At 43.7% G+C, this 13,101-nt stretch overlaps 1 protein-coding gene and 1 long non-coding RNA gene across 2 annotated transcripts in view; both read right to left on the bottom strand.

Annotated features, from left to right (window-relative positions):
* BRD1 (bromodomain containing 1) overlaps positions 1-2,740 on the bottom strand; it is a 60,678-nt gene extending 57,938 nt beyond the window's left edge. The window contains exon 1 of the mRNA XM_032105537.1: positions 2,398-2,740. The gene's annotated coding sequence lies outside the window, so the exon portion shown is untranslated. The remainder of the gene's footprint in view (positions 1-2,397) is intronic.
* A 317-nt stretch (positions 2,741-3,057) lies between these two features.
* Positions 3,058-13,099, bottom strand: LOC116442450. Its single transcript, XR_004239552.1, has 2 exons — positions 4,966-13,099; positions 3,058-4,012 (listed from the first exon to the last, which is right to left on the bottom strand). It is a non-coding gene; the product is annotated as an uncharacterized LOC116442450 (long non-coding RNA).
* Between the last annotated feature and the right edge of the window lie 2 nt (positions 13,100-13,101).

Genomic DNA, 13,101 nt, shown 5'->3' with positions numbered 1-13,101 from the left:
AAACAACTTTGGACGAAGCATTTAATAATTTAATTCTGTAAAACAACACAGGATTCGATCACACTAGTTTCTTAACTGCAGAAAACTGTTTAAACAACTAATACTGCCACAGAAGGTCCAACGACTAAAACGAAAAACATACCAGTAATATAACCAAAATGAAGTTAGTTCCCAGTTTCAATACAGATTTTGTAATTCAGAGGCCCAAAGGTAATACAGTAGTCCTGATTTCTGTTTATTACTGTGAACAAGTAATGATGGATTCTTCAGCTAAAACACACTGACATGTCAATGTACAGCACTTATTACAGATCAGAATGGACTCAATTTACTCATCAATGAAGAAACACAATTTACAACATGTTTACCTCATATAATTGCATTTCAATTCTGCCTATATGTAAAAGTCTGTTTAGGTATTTTTAATGCCCCTTCCTACATTTTAGCTGGTTGTGTATCTGTTCATATTGGCTCCTGAGGACAGAGACTGTTTCAGAAAAAATACAGAGGGAAAGATGAGAGGCGACCTTCAGAAATCAAAAACATGTGTAACCTGTCCACACTACCTTAACCCAGTACCACAGTAAAACACATTAATGCTGTTTCCAAGCTCTCCATCCCACTCCATTCCCAAGATTCTCGAGCATGGCTTCAGGCAGGCATAAGAATAGGAAGAAAATACTCAAAAGCACAAGATCTTTAATCTTGCTTAAAGATTTAGGATGGCTGTTGCAAAAGTCAAATGAACTGTATGAACCAGAGTGATAAAAAAATTACTGAGTTGACATCTAAGTATACTGTAATACTCAACAGTAAATACAGCTGAATTAGGAAGGAAGTTACAGTCTCAAACACAGAATGGACGCCCTATAAATACAATGTAATGCACACAGAATCGACACGGGTAGTACTCTGGCCTAATTTCATGCAAATTTAGCGTGAATAACTTAAATGCCCCAGAGGACAAAGCAGTGTTTTGTTTCTCCAAGATTCTTCTATTTGCAAATGTTCTATAAATACTCCGGATGAAGACCAGATTTCTGCATAGCAAATTCATGATCTACAACTGGTTTGCTTTTCCTAGGCAACTATCAGCTAGTTTTTTCCCTGCCACCCCTCCAACCCCCTTCCCAGTATCCTGTAGATCGACAGGAATGAGAATCAAGACCTAAATTTGAAAAACAGTAAACTAAGACAAGTTTCCATTCAATGCTCACAAAGATACTGCACTAACCGCACACGAAATTATTTTAATGTACTTCTCTTAGCACTGTCCTGCCCTCAAAGACTGCGGGATATAAACCAGGAAAGTTATCCATAGCTCTCCTCTCCCAGAATTGCATCAGCTACTTAGGAAGAAAATCACCAGCAGACGTTTTTCCTCACCACAACAGAAGTAGACGGAGACAGCTGTTTCTGTGAAATACACGATATGAGGCAAAAAAAAAAAAAAAAGCTATTTATCAAGGTGTAGGATAGCTAAAACCAATACGAAAAGTACAAGAGCATATAGTTCTAAATTACTATCTCTGCCCTAGTTACCCTCCTCCTCTTCAAATAAACTGCCTCTGGTCCCTGGATTCCCTGCCCAATAGACTAGGGAATTCCATTCTCAATGGCACTTTCGTGTAGACCATTAAAAAGAGAAAGACACAGGAATCCTCTTTAGTCCTAGACAATGAGGGACTGTAAGCAAACAGTGCTTACACGGGGCGGACACCACCCGCCGCTTCAGCCGCACAGCAGCAGAGATCCCCTCGGGGGACGGCCCAGAGCGGGGGCTCACGGAGCCCAGCGAACGGGCGCGGGCACGGCCGAGACACGCGAGACCACCAGAGCCGCTCTCCACCGGCCCAGCGGAAAGAGCCCACCGACGCCAGATCCCGCACGCCGCCCGATCCGGCAGCCATCCCGGGATCCTGCCTCCCGCGCGCGGCTGCCCACGCCCCCGGGCCCGCCCCCGCCGGTGCCGCGCCAACACTTCCTGCCCACGCCCAGGGAGCCTCCAACGCGCTCCCTCCCCTCCCGCCGATGGTTCCTGCCCGGCGCGGCGCTCCCCCCTCCCGGCCCCCGGCAGGATGGTTCCTGCCCGGGCCCATCATCTCCAGCCCTTCCCAACAGTCACTCCCTCCCCGCCGCGAAAATACTCGGCCCACAAATATGGCGGCTGACAAAACAGCTCCAGCGGCGCCCTCCCTCCCTCCCTCCCCCAGACCTCCGCGCTCGCCTCGCCTCCCCGCTCGCCCGCTGCTGCCCCCTCCCCCGCAGGCTGCCGTGCCCGGTCCGCCCTGCTCTTTCCCCCATGCCGGTCTCCCGTCCCGCTGCGGCGGGACCAGCCGGCTCCCGGCCCTGCAGCCCCCGCCCGCCGGCCCCCGCCGCCCGCCCGGCCGTACTCACGCTGTGGGAGCCGCCGAGGAGCGGCTGACAGACCTCCCGCTCCGCCGCTGCGGCCGACGCTCGGCCGGGTTAATGGCGGAGGCCCCGCCGGTGCTGCCGCTTGGCCCCGCGTCCGGCAGCCGCGGGCAGGCGAGCGGGCGCTACGAGGGCCGCGCTGCCCGCGGCGGTCACCCGGCGTTGGGTGCGGGGCTGCTGCTGCCGCCGGGCGCGGCGCATTCGTGAAGCGCGGCGCGCGTCGCCGTCCGGCTGCGGGCTCGGCGCTCGGCTCCCGGGGCTGAGCGGCTCCCCTCCCCCCGTGGCACAAACAATGCGGCTTCACCACAGCGCTGCGCCGACGGGGGGGAGGAGGAGAGACGGGCGGGGAGGGAGGGAGCGAGCGAAGGAAGGGACGTGAGGGCGCCAGGCACCGCCCAGCCCCGCCGCTGCCACCGCCGCGGGGCGGGGCCTGCGCGCCGCCGCTCCCCGCGCCCCGGGCCGGCACCGGCCGCGCTCGGGGCGGGAACGCGCTGCCCCCGCGACCGACGCGCTCCCGCCCGGACCGGCCGGGCCCGAGCCCGAGCCCGCCGCCCGTCCTTAGTAGAACGTTCGACCGGCCCAGCGCGGGCGCCAGGGAACGGACGGGGGCGGGACGCGGCTCGTTACAAAACCGAGGCTCAAAAGTTGAAGCGAGTGGTATTTATTATCTCTTTGGGGGGAAGCCCAAGCTCAAGAGTCCTTACGTAGAAAATGTGCTTGAAAGTCGGCTCTTGCGTGGTCTCCAGGTCAAGCTGGTGCTTGTGGATTAACTTGTGGTAATAGCCTTACATTTTGACAGAGCAAAAGCAGGTTATTTCTGGCTCCCTCTGTGAAGGACACCCTTTGTTAGGTATTATTTTTAGACAGCCATTACAGCCATATTCGAGAACTGAAGGATTTTACTGCAATACATTTCTGCAAGGCAGCTGAACCCACATCCTTGAAAGACAACGTTTAGCTGGCCCAGCCTTACACAAACACTTGCCTGCGCCGATCATCCAGAACAAGTCCTGCATATAGTAAAAAGCAAGTGGTTGAGAGTAGGTGTGATTCTCTTTACCCAATCATTATTTAGCATCCACTCAGCTAAATTGCTGCAAAACAATTCATTTTTATGTTTTCTCTAGCAGTAAGATGTCTGCTTGCCTCAAAAACCAGTTGGTCCTACAATAAATATATGACATGGGAATCAGAAATAGATACACCTGCTATTACTTGCAGAAAGTTAATTAAGGTCCAGAGAGTTTAAGCAACTTGGCTAAGGAAATCTCGTAGAATAGGGAAAGTACTTTCCAAATCCTTTTTTCCTCATCAGGGACCATTCAGCACACTGATCTCTGAACAAAACACAAGCTATTAAAGCAGCTAACACTTGTGCAGAGCACTCAGTGTAGGAATAGATCCTTAGGCTCAGACAGACACAGTACCTTCAATTTCCAGTATAAGAAAGTTTGTATGAACTATGGGGGCCATCTGGTCATTTGTGTACTTGCCTGTGAGGAACTACTCTCCAGTTAAACAGTTTCAGTGATCCTACCATCAGTCTCAGAAGTCTTACAACATGCTGATATAAGTTAATGTTGTTGGACTGGAATTCAACCTGTGATAGAAAGATATTAAAGAGGGAGCATCACACCAAATCATATACATTAGTGTGCAGAGTATAAAAATGAATAGAAACAACGTTGTCAAGAACCTAATAATATTATGATAAGGAAATACGTTGGTTTATCTTTTAAGGGATAATTCACATGTGTATACGCTGTGCAGCTGGACAAATGTTTTTTAAGTGGAGACAAGCTTTCCACAGAAACCTTGATGATGTCCACATTCTAATGTGTCTGACACACAGCAAGTCTGGCTTTTTTCCAGTTTCTTTTTTCTGCCAGGTGGACTACAGCATTCCACAGTCCCTGGACATCCCTTTGATAATGTGGTATTCCTTATTGGTATTTGCACCATTTGACCACTTTTCTGTAATTTAAACTCATGCTTCTAGATTCTCCCAATTACTCTCAGTAAGATGGCATGTGGAGTTTTTCACTCTGGACCATCCAGGTAAGGACACGGAACTCATGTCATTTCTTGATATGGTATTTCAGAGCAATGGTACAAAGATCAGGGCACACTCAACACAAAACTCTGTGTTAGGAGTCTCAGACTTTGAAATAATTTCTCATTGACCTTATGACAGGCTACCAGAGCAGGATCCTCAAGCCTTCCATTGTAAGTATTAGTATATTAGCCCATGTATTTCAAAACAGAACAGTATGCAGTATTGTCTGGGGCATCCGACCCAGATGGGGCATGTCCTCAGCACATGTCCCTATAATCTCAAAGATCTGTTACCTTTGTCTTTTCCACCTCACAAGTGAGACTTGGTTACTCAAAAGAATACAATTCTATTAGCATACGGTTCAATTTCAAACAAAAAATAAGAGGCCCTCTGATCTATAGTTTAATGACAACAGACCCCTCACCACCTTTTTTCACACCAGTTCAACATGTGCAAGGGGCTCCAGTCCCAGTCCTTCAGAATCCTCACACCCCTACCTGGCAGCATCAAGTTGTTAACCAAGTTGCCAATGCTGACTCACTCTGCAGGAAAAACTTCACAGGAGGAGGATCTTCTGCCTACCAGCTTTCACCTCCACTAGTCAAATTCTCAACAGTATCACTGAAAGAAAGATCATGTAAAGAAACACAGTCACTATTTATCTGCCTCAGCATCCTCCTCTCTTTCCTAGTAGAATCAAACTTCATGACACATTTCTATGTTTCTAAAGTGTATCACCTTTGTTTTCCAGATTAATAAAAGCCAACTCAGACTAGCTGCAGCACTAAATACTGGCAGGGGTACTGATCTTCCTTGGATGCAACTCTGTATCCCTCTCCTGGCCTGGACAGCTGGCTGGTGAAGGGACAAGCAAGAATCAGAACTCCACACCTTCTTTAGAACCCGCAAGAACCTGCATTTTGAGAAAGATTTTAGACTGCCAAAACATACATGTGTGGGTCTTCTTCCTATCATGACAAATCTGCCTAACCTTGCATGTGATGCTTCTGTATGATGCCAGAAGGCAATCTACCACTAGTAAGTTTTCAAGTTTGGTTTATTATACCATTTACACCTTCACACTCATCTATGAGATACAACATTACCATGGTCCTCTCATCCTACATGGGAATGCTTTTAGATCTCACTTACTTCATCAATCATGGTATGTGGCACTGGTAGAATACTCATGGGCATAACTTTGCAAGCTCACAAGAGAAAGGTTGTTCCCAAACCTCACAGAAGCCAGAACAGCATTCACTGTGGAAAAGATGCTGTAACCTTACCAATAAACAATTACAGCAGTGTGCTGACAAAATTTCAGCTGTTTATTTTCAGTCTGTGGGGTGGTGCAGGATCACTCCACATCTTCTGGGTGATCTTTCCAAATTACTGTATTTACAGAAAAACACATGTATCACTGATCCATCTTCTAGTTATCATTGATACCTTGTCAGAAAGACTGACATATCATACTAGACTGAGTGGGATATATGGTCCAAAGTCCTCAATGACCATTCTAGAATGAGGATCAAATTTTTGGCTTCGAATATACAAGGGAAGTATTGGTCCATTTTACTCCTACATGTTTACTGAATATATTCCTTGTTCTCTAGTTAGGAAGAATTGTCCTCCTCATTCCTCTATCTGGAAGTTTTAGCTGTATTATGACAAAAGGGCGAGGAAAAATGAGACAATATTGGTGCTCATAATGTTCACTAACTGCTATGGAATCAAAGATCTTTTGTTTCTTACAGCCTCAGTAACTCTTACTTCCTGCATGTACCACCCTTCTCATTCTCACAGTCGAAGTGGCTCTCTGTTTATAAAATTGGTAAGACCCTTAGTCTGACCGTTCAGAACAGTTCATGTCAATCCAAATGAACAGTCTTCACCAAAACACAAGTTTAAAACAGACTGGGAGCTGTGTCAGTGCCTTTTATGGTATTGATGAAGGTCCAGAGCCCTTTTATCATCAGAGCTCTGGCAGAATTCACACTTGATCAGTGTGCTTGCTAAGAAATATCTCTGTGAGCTGCATCTGCTAAGCAGTCTTATGGAATGTTATCTATAGATAAGCTTGAAGATCATTTGACAGAGTGGTCTTCAAGTAGTAAAGCAGCTATGCAAAGGCCCTCACCCCACTTCCATTTAAGCATTTTTTGGAACTACTGCTTGGGGTCGCCTACTGCAAGAAGAGGTATGTGTCCTGTCACTTGCTGACAGAGAGATACACCAAGCACTTTGCTGAGATACACAGCTGACAGGGAAACCTATTGCCTGCTTTACTTATCCACTATCTTGAATCCTTTAACATCATGCACCTTTAGGATTTTGCAGTTTTAAGATGCTCTCTACAATATGTGCTCATAACCTTTGCATGGTGGACGGTGAGGATTGAGCTCATTCCTCTGGACACTGCAAAGATGCAAAACCAAACTTCCCGATCAGGATATACATGAAAACATATGTAAACTATGCCTCAATAATACAAAATAAAAAACCACACCCAAATTACAACATGCTGCAGCACAAGCACAAAGCTTGCCCGTGTACTGACCTGTACGTCTGCCAAACAGCAAAACTACCATCTACTATTTTAGAGACTATTTTATCAAGAACAAACCCTTGGAACAGAGCACTCTTACATATAATGATATTGCTGTTTCCAAGAGTAGACAGAGCCATAATCAAGAGAATAATATTCCCCTTCTCTTTCGTCATTGTCTCTTCAGCATTAATTATTCAGTTCCTAGTGTTTATGTAGTGGTTTGGTCCAAAATACTCATTACTTCCTTATTTACCTTCTGTGAGATAAGTTTACAGTCTGGCACCTTTATTATGTTCTGCATAGTAACTCCTCCTGCAAAGGTCTATACGGGAAGCTATTCCTGCCACAGGGTAACTGCCATCAGAACAACCCCTTCATAAACAAGTCACCTATTTTCTGTTTAGCTCCCAGGAGTGCCTCCCTTCATGACCAGATGAAAATGATTTCCAGCACAAGAGAGCAGCAGTAAAGTAAATCCAGGATTTGGGAGTGCCCCTTCAGCACCCCCAGTTAATTAGCCATCATTAGTTTATCTTACAAAAGCAACTGCACGTTTAGAATTGGAGCGTCCATCAATTCACATAGCATAACTAACTGAGCCAAGTTATGGGCAAAGACAGAACGTCAGTGGTAATGGGTAGGAATCAAAAAAACAAAACAGTAATTGCTATGCAAAAAGTTCTAAAAATATCATACTTGCACAGCAAAGAATTACAAAACAGCATGGCTAAACAATCTACATTGAATTTTGACCTCTTTTTTTTTTTGCAAGATATATCTGCTACTGAGGTTTCCTCAGTGTAAGACAGAATTTATAGAAAGTTAACACACAAAAAAAGGACCTATTTGAATTGAACAGTTTTGTCAAATGCAGCCATAGCAAAGGGAAAACAAAGTGTGCTCCATACCTATATGTTATATACAATTATTTTTGAGAAATACAATTTCTTTTACTTCTAATTTCTGTGGTTGTTCTCCTGATCAGGTTCAGATTTCATAAGATACCTGATTTTGTGATAAATGAAGTAACTTCTTAAGATAGCATAACCCATGTAAACAATATTAATGCAAACACACTGTTACCTTCTCCCTTTCCTACTTCCTGATCCTTTCCTCTAGACTGGAAAGGATTCTCTATACAGCATACATCCAAGCAAAGACAAGTTGTTCACTGCCTTCATAAAGTTTAATAATACATAAAGTTGATTTTATTTATTGAAGCCCTTATCCTTAGTGACTTCCCTATTCTCGCTTCCTCTGGTGTCAGTATGAAAACTTGCAAATGTAATACAAGATGAGGTATAAGCTCTGAGGGAAGTTCTTCTCCTAGTTAGGTCACTCACAAACATGTATCTCTAAGAAACAATCTCCAATGTTTACAATGAGTTAATACTTCAGCCTCAGCATAATTAAGTTAAAATTCAATTAAAAATGAGACCCAAATCCAGTCTTAATTACTTTACTATCTCTTCCTCATTCATTCTAAAGGACAAACCTGGTCTGCACATGATTAAGATGGTTTGCAATGGAGGAAGCTTGACTGTCAGAATCCCTAGTCATTTGTCCCAGAAGAAACCCAAAAATAGATGGGCTCATTCAGAATTAATACCTTGCCTCTTCGTTTACATGAGGAAGGACTACAAGAAGGTGACATCAAAATCTGGGAAGGAAAAATCAAGTGAAAAGTAAGTCAGAAGTAAGACTCAACATGTAACATCCACAAAAAAACATGAACCACCAAGTGCAACCAACATGGCCTGTAGCTTCCTCTGTTCAGAGAAATGCAACTCATGCGTATCATTTAACAAGTAGTAATTGAGTCCTACACAACTTTGTCCCAGACTTGCTACTGCCTCAGCCAGGGCCTGATGCTGACTAATAAAGAGTGTTTCCAAACTCATGTATATATAAATCAGTTTTGATAGTGATGGCTTCATGATGCAGACAAAATCTCCACAGGTCCAATAAAAATGCTAGAACAGGAACTTCAAACTGAGCACTCCTGAAAGACATACTCTAGCACCATGCTCACTTCACATAAAGGGTAAGTATGAGTAAATCCTGTCCATATGCTCAACTCCAAGTTAAAAATCAGTGACATACACCTCTGATGTGCTATAGAATGAGGATGATAGCGATTAAACAGTTGTGTTTGTAAAAAATGAGGTAATTAATATAAATGCACAAGGGCACCATGGTTTGGGCAGTGAATGCTTGCTCATAACTACTGTGTGATTGCTCATTCCTTATTTCCTCAGTACCCACCTTGACACCTTGGATCGCATGAGCAGAGCCAAGTGCCCACTGAAATAAATGGGCACGTATGCTAAATATATAAGTACTTTCCTGTGTTACATGTTCTTAGAAATCATACCCTTGTGATAGATACTAAATTGGACATCCAAATTTAGTACTTCTGACCTCTATTTTAAGGTTTTGATCATTAAGTTGACTTTGCCTAGATAGTTTCCTGGAACAGGCTGGAGTCTATACAAGGAGGAAAGGAGATAATTTTATTAAATGCATTACCTCAGTGCATACAAAAATCCACAATTCTTTGTGCTTTATTTAAGAACTGTTATGGCTTGATGTAGTTTTAGCGGTCATGACTTCATATGGAAACTGCATCACTGATGCAGAAGTTACTAGAGGTGAAGCCAAAGATTTGAATGAAAATAAGCTTATCATAGCAGGTTTGGAGATAAATATTAGCTACTCAATTTTGCTAAAATAAGGTAATGGCATCAAAATGGTTACTACTCACTACACAGTTATTACCAACATTTAGTGTTTCCAAATGTATACAAATGCAGAAAGACAGAACTACATCAATTATCACTGCAGTATCAACATTATGTTTACTGCCAAGAAAAAATGGAAGGAAGGAAACAATAAAACTAGATTAAGATGAACAGCCCAGTGACTGCAGAGACCCTGGGACCACAAATCACAAAACTGTCTGCAGCACTAAACATCCACATTTGGCTAATAACACAATATTGAAGTAGGTGTATTTAAGGCATATTTTAAGTTCTGTCACAGTAGGATAGGATGTAAGAATTTAATTTAGTTTCTAACTGGTCTTAGGCTCTTGCTATAGCCTCCCTGAAAGCCTTCCAAGTTCAAGGTGCACCCCAGTACTGACAATGACAGAGAGCTGGTTACTTACAGCTACATCAATGATGTTTCCTTCTTCTCTCAACCTGTAATACCTATCTTCCAGAGAACCCGAACTATTTATTTGGGAGCATGGTCTCCTAGCTTTCCACTATTCTACAGAACATAATGGGGAGCCAGCTACTTGCAGTTTGCTTCAGGGACTAGAGTGAGAAATTACTTTTTAATATTCATTTAATAAGATATCACTTTTAATTCATGCCAGGTTCAGTTAACCATGCAAATAAAGATGTTTACTCACAATATCTGAAACAGATAACAAGATTATAAACGCATAAATGGAGAAAAAAAATCAAAGAAAAAAATTACTCTTCTGAAGTTAAATACTAGAAGCTTTGGGTTCTTCCTGTCAGGATGCCTTGCAGATTTTCCTAATTATCTGTCTTCCTAAATGACTACGTTCTTTCAGATGTTTACACCTCAGACTGAAACCTTCATGGAAAATCTGAATCTTTAGACTATCACCACACCAGTACTGCTACATTCACCACAAGCCGGCAGTCTGGAGCCTTCTCTAGGAATTGTAGTTACTCTTTCTTTTGCCTGTCACCAGCTCACCATCTCTTTGTTTTATTCATCACATTACTTGGGTGTTTGTGAGAAAACTTTCCGGATCCGGCTTTGCTCAGATTTTTAAGACCTAATTTCTTGAGTTTCCAGTGTATTTTTATAAAACAACAAGAACAGAGAAATTCCAGCTATTTCACTCAATCTGTGATGCACACCTGTAGATTATATACAGAATCACTGATTGGTTCTCAAGCCACCTAAAAGATAATTTAAAGAAATAATTAACTTTCATTAATCTCAACTTCCCTAACCCTCAAGGAAGTTTTCAGAATAGGACATAGGATAAAATGAAGAAGTACAGAGAGGTGATTACAGAAAGAGCATCATTAGTGCAAAAGTGCAAAATTAATTTCCAGTCTTTTTTAATTTACTGTAAAATTTTCAACTATGAATTGTGAAACTCTCCAAAATCACAGCTGCTAAAAAAGGCAGTTAACAAAGCCACATACTCTAATATTAAATCTTTCCATATTGTGATAAGCATAACTATGTCATTCCAACTGTTGCAATTTCATAGTTCTCTAGAAGACGCTTCATGAGATGACATATTTCAATACTACTACTACTACTAATAATAATAGTTGTTGTTATCATCACCACCATAATTTCCTGTCAACAGACTGGTGATAGAGACTTCTTAACCAAGCTCTCATACCTCTATTACTGTGTCTAGTTGGCAGATCTAGCCAAGACAAAACTTCATTTTTAAGCAGTTCTATTCATATAACTGCACTTTGTAACAATGGAAACAGAGCAACTCCAAGATTCACCTCAAATCACTTTGGCTTCAGTTGCTTATATAGTAACTGACATATACAGAATATATATATAATATTGTCTGTATATACATATATACACACACCGATACAGTTGAAGTCTATCAATAAAAAGAAATTGTAAATTAAAAAGTAATAAGAAACAAAGGACTGCCTGCACACAGTGTAATAACTACTTTGTTGGGACTTTGAGTAGTGCATGAATTAAAAAAAACCAACTTAACATGAGCTTTCCAAAGGAAGTATTAACCATAACAGATCATTTACTGTATGTTGACTGGCAGAATCCATTTAGAAAAAATCACACCAGTACTTAAGTACAAACATACAACTATTATGGAAGAATATTGAAGGCCTCCAATACTTCAAATCAAAAAGCTATCAACTGATTTCTTCGTATACTGTCATAAAGCCAACCAAAACATTATTTACTAAATCTGTTAAAATTAAAAAGAATATTAACTGATGAAAATAACTCAGATCAAAAAACAAGGACTTGCTTAAGCACCGTCTCTCTAAACACTGTCTTAATCTAAAATTTAACACTGTTTCGAAACCAGTACTGTTTACAGTACTCGAAATGTTTTTCTCCTGTTTTCACTCCCAAAGGTAAGCAGCGAGTTATGACTAGCAACACTTAAGGCAAAGAAGGTGAGACCTATGACTGCCACTGGGAATTTGACAACAAATGTCACAATCACACCAGATCATATCTCACATAGAAATTACATACATCAAAAGGACCCAACAAACCACCCTTCTTCACCCTCACCCCCTCCTCCCCCGAAAGGCCTGGATCACTCGGCCCATTGATGACCTCAGCTAAGGTTTCTCAATCGGAGAAGACAATCACCGACCTACAGCCGAACACCGGAACCTTATCCGGAGGAGCTTTATCCATGTAGCTTTAAGCATATAGCGGGCCACTGTTTCTCTGAACCGGCGCAGTGCATTCCCTTCAGCCCTAAACATCCTTCCCTGGGATGGCTGCTCAGGTAAGACTCAAACGCCACACCAAGGGCTCCTCCCGAGGCAGACTGAGTATACTAAAACAGCGCCCAGAACCAAACCCGCTGTGCATTAGACAACGAATACAGATCAAGGTGGGTTTCTTTAACTGCAGATACGAACAACGGAGGTTAAATTCCTGACAAGGGCTAAGCTCGGAACAGCAGGTCCGTGCCCGCTCCAGCGGAACGATGCCCAGGAAGGCCTCTCCGCGGCCAGCCCATGGGGAATGCGAGGCGCCCGCCCGCGGCCTCCCGGGAAAGCGCAGCCAACCAGGCAGAGGCCCCGGCGGTCCCCCCAGGCCTGAAACTCCGCAGGAACCGCCCCGACCCCGGCTGGCCGCCCCCAGAACCACCGCAGCCACCGCCCTTAGCCCCCCCAGGAACGAAGTGCGGTGCAGTGACCAGCGGCCGCGCCCTTGCGGAGAAGGCCGGTGTCGGGGCACCGCCCGGACACGGATGCGAAAGGACCCCGCAGCCCCCGAGCACCGCAGCCCAGAGCGGCCATTTTGCGGCCCGGCCCGCTGACATGTCGCGCGCCGTGCGTGGCGC

The sequence above is a fragment of the Corvus moneduloides genome, chromosome 4 (assembly GCF_009650955.1).
Source record: "Corvus moneduloides isolate bCorMon1 chromosome 4, bCorMon1.pri, whole genome shotgun sequence".
NCBI lineage: Eukaryota > Metazoa > Chordata > Aves > Passeriformes > Corvidae > Corvus > Corvus moneduloides.
The sequence above is the reverse complement of the archived record's forward strand: the minus strand, read 5'-3'. Positions and strand labels throughout refer to the sequence as shown.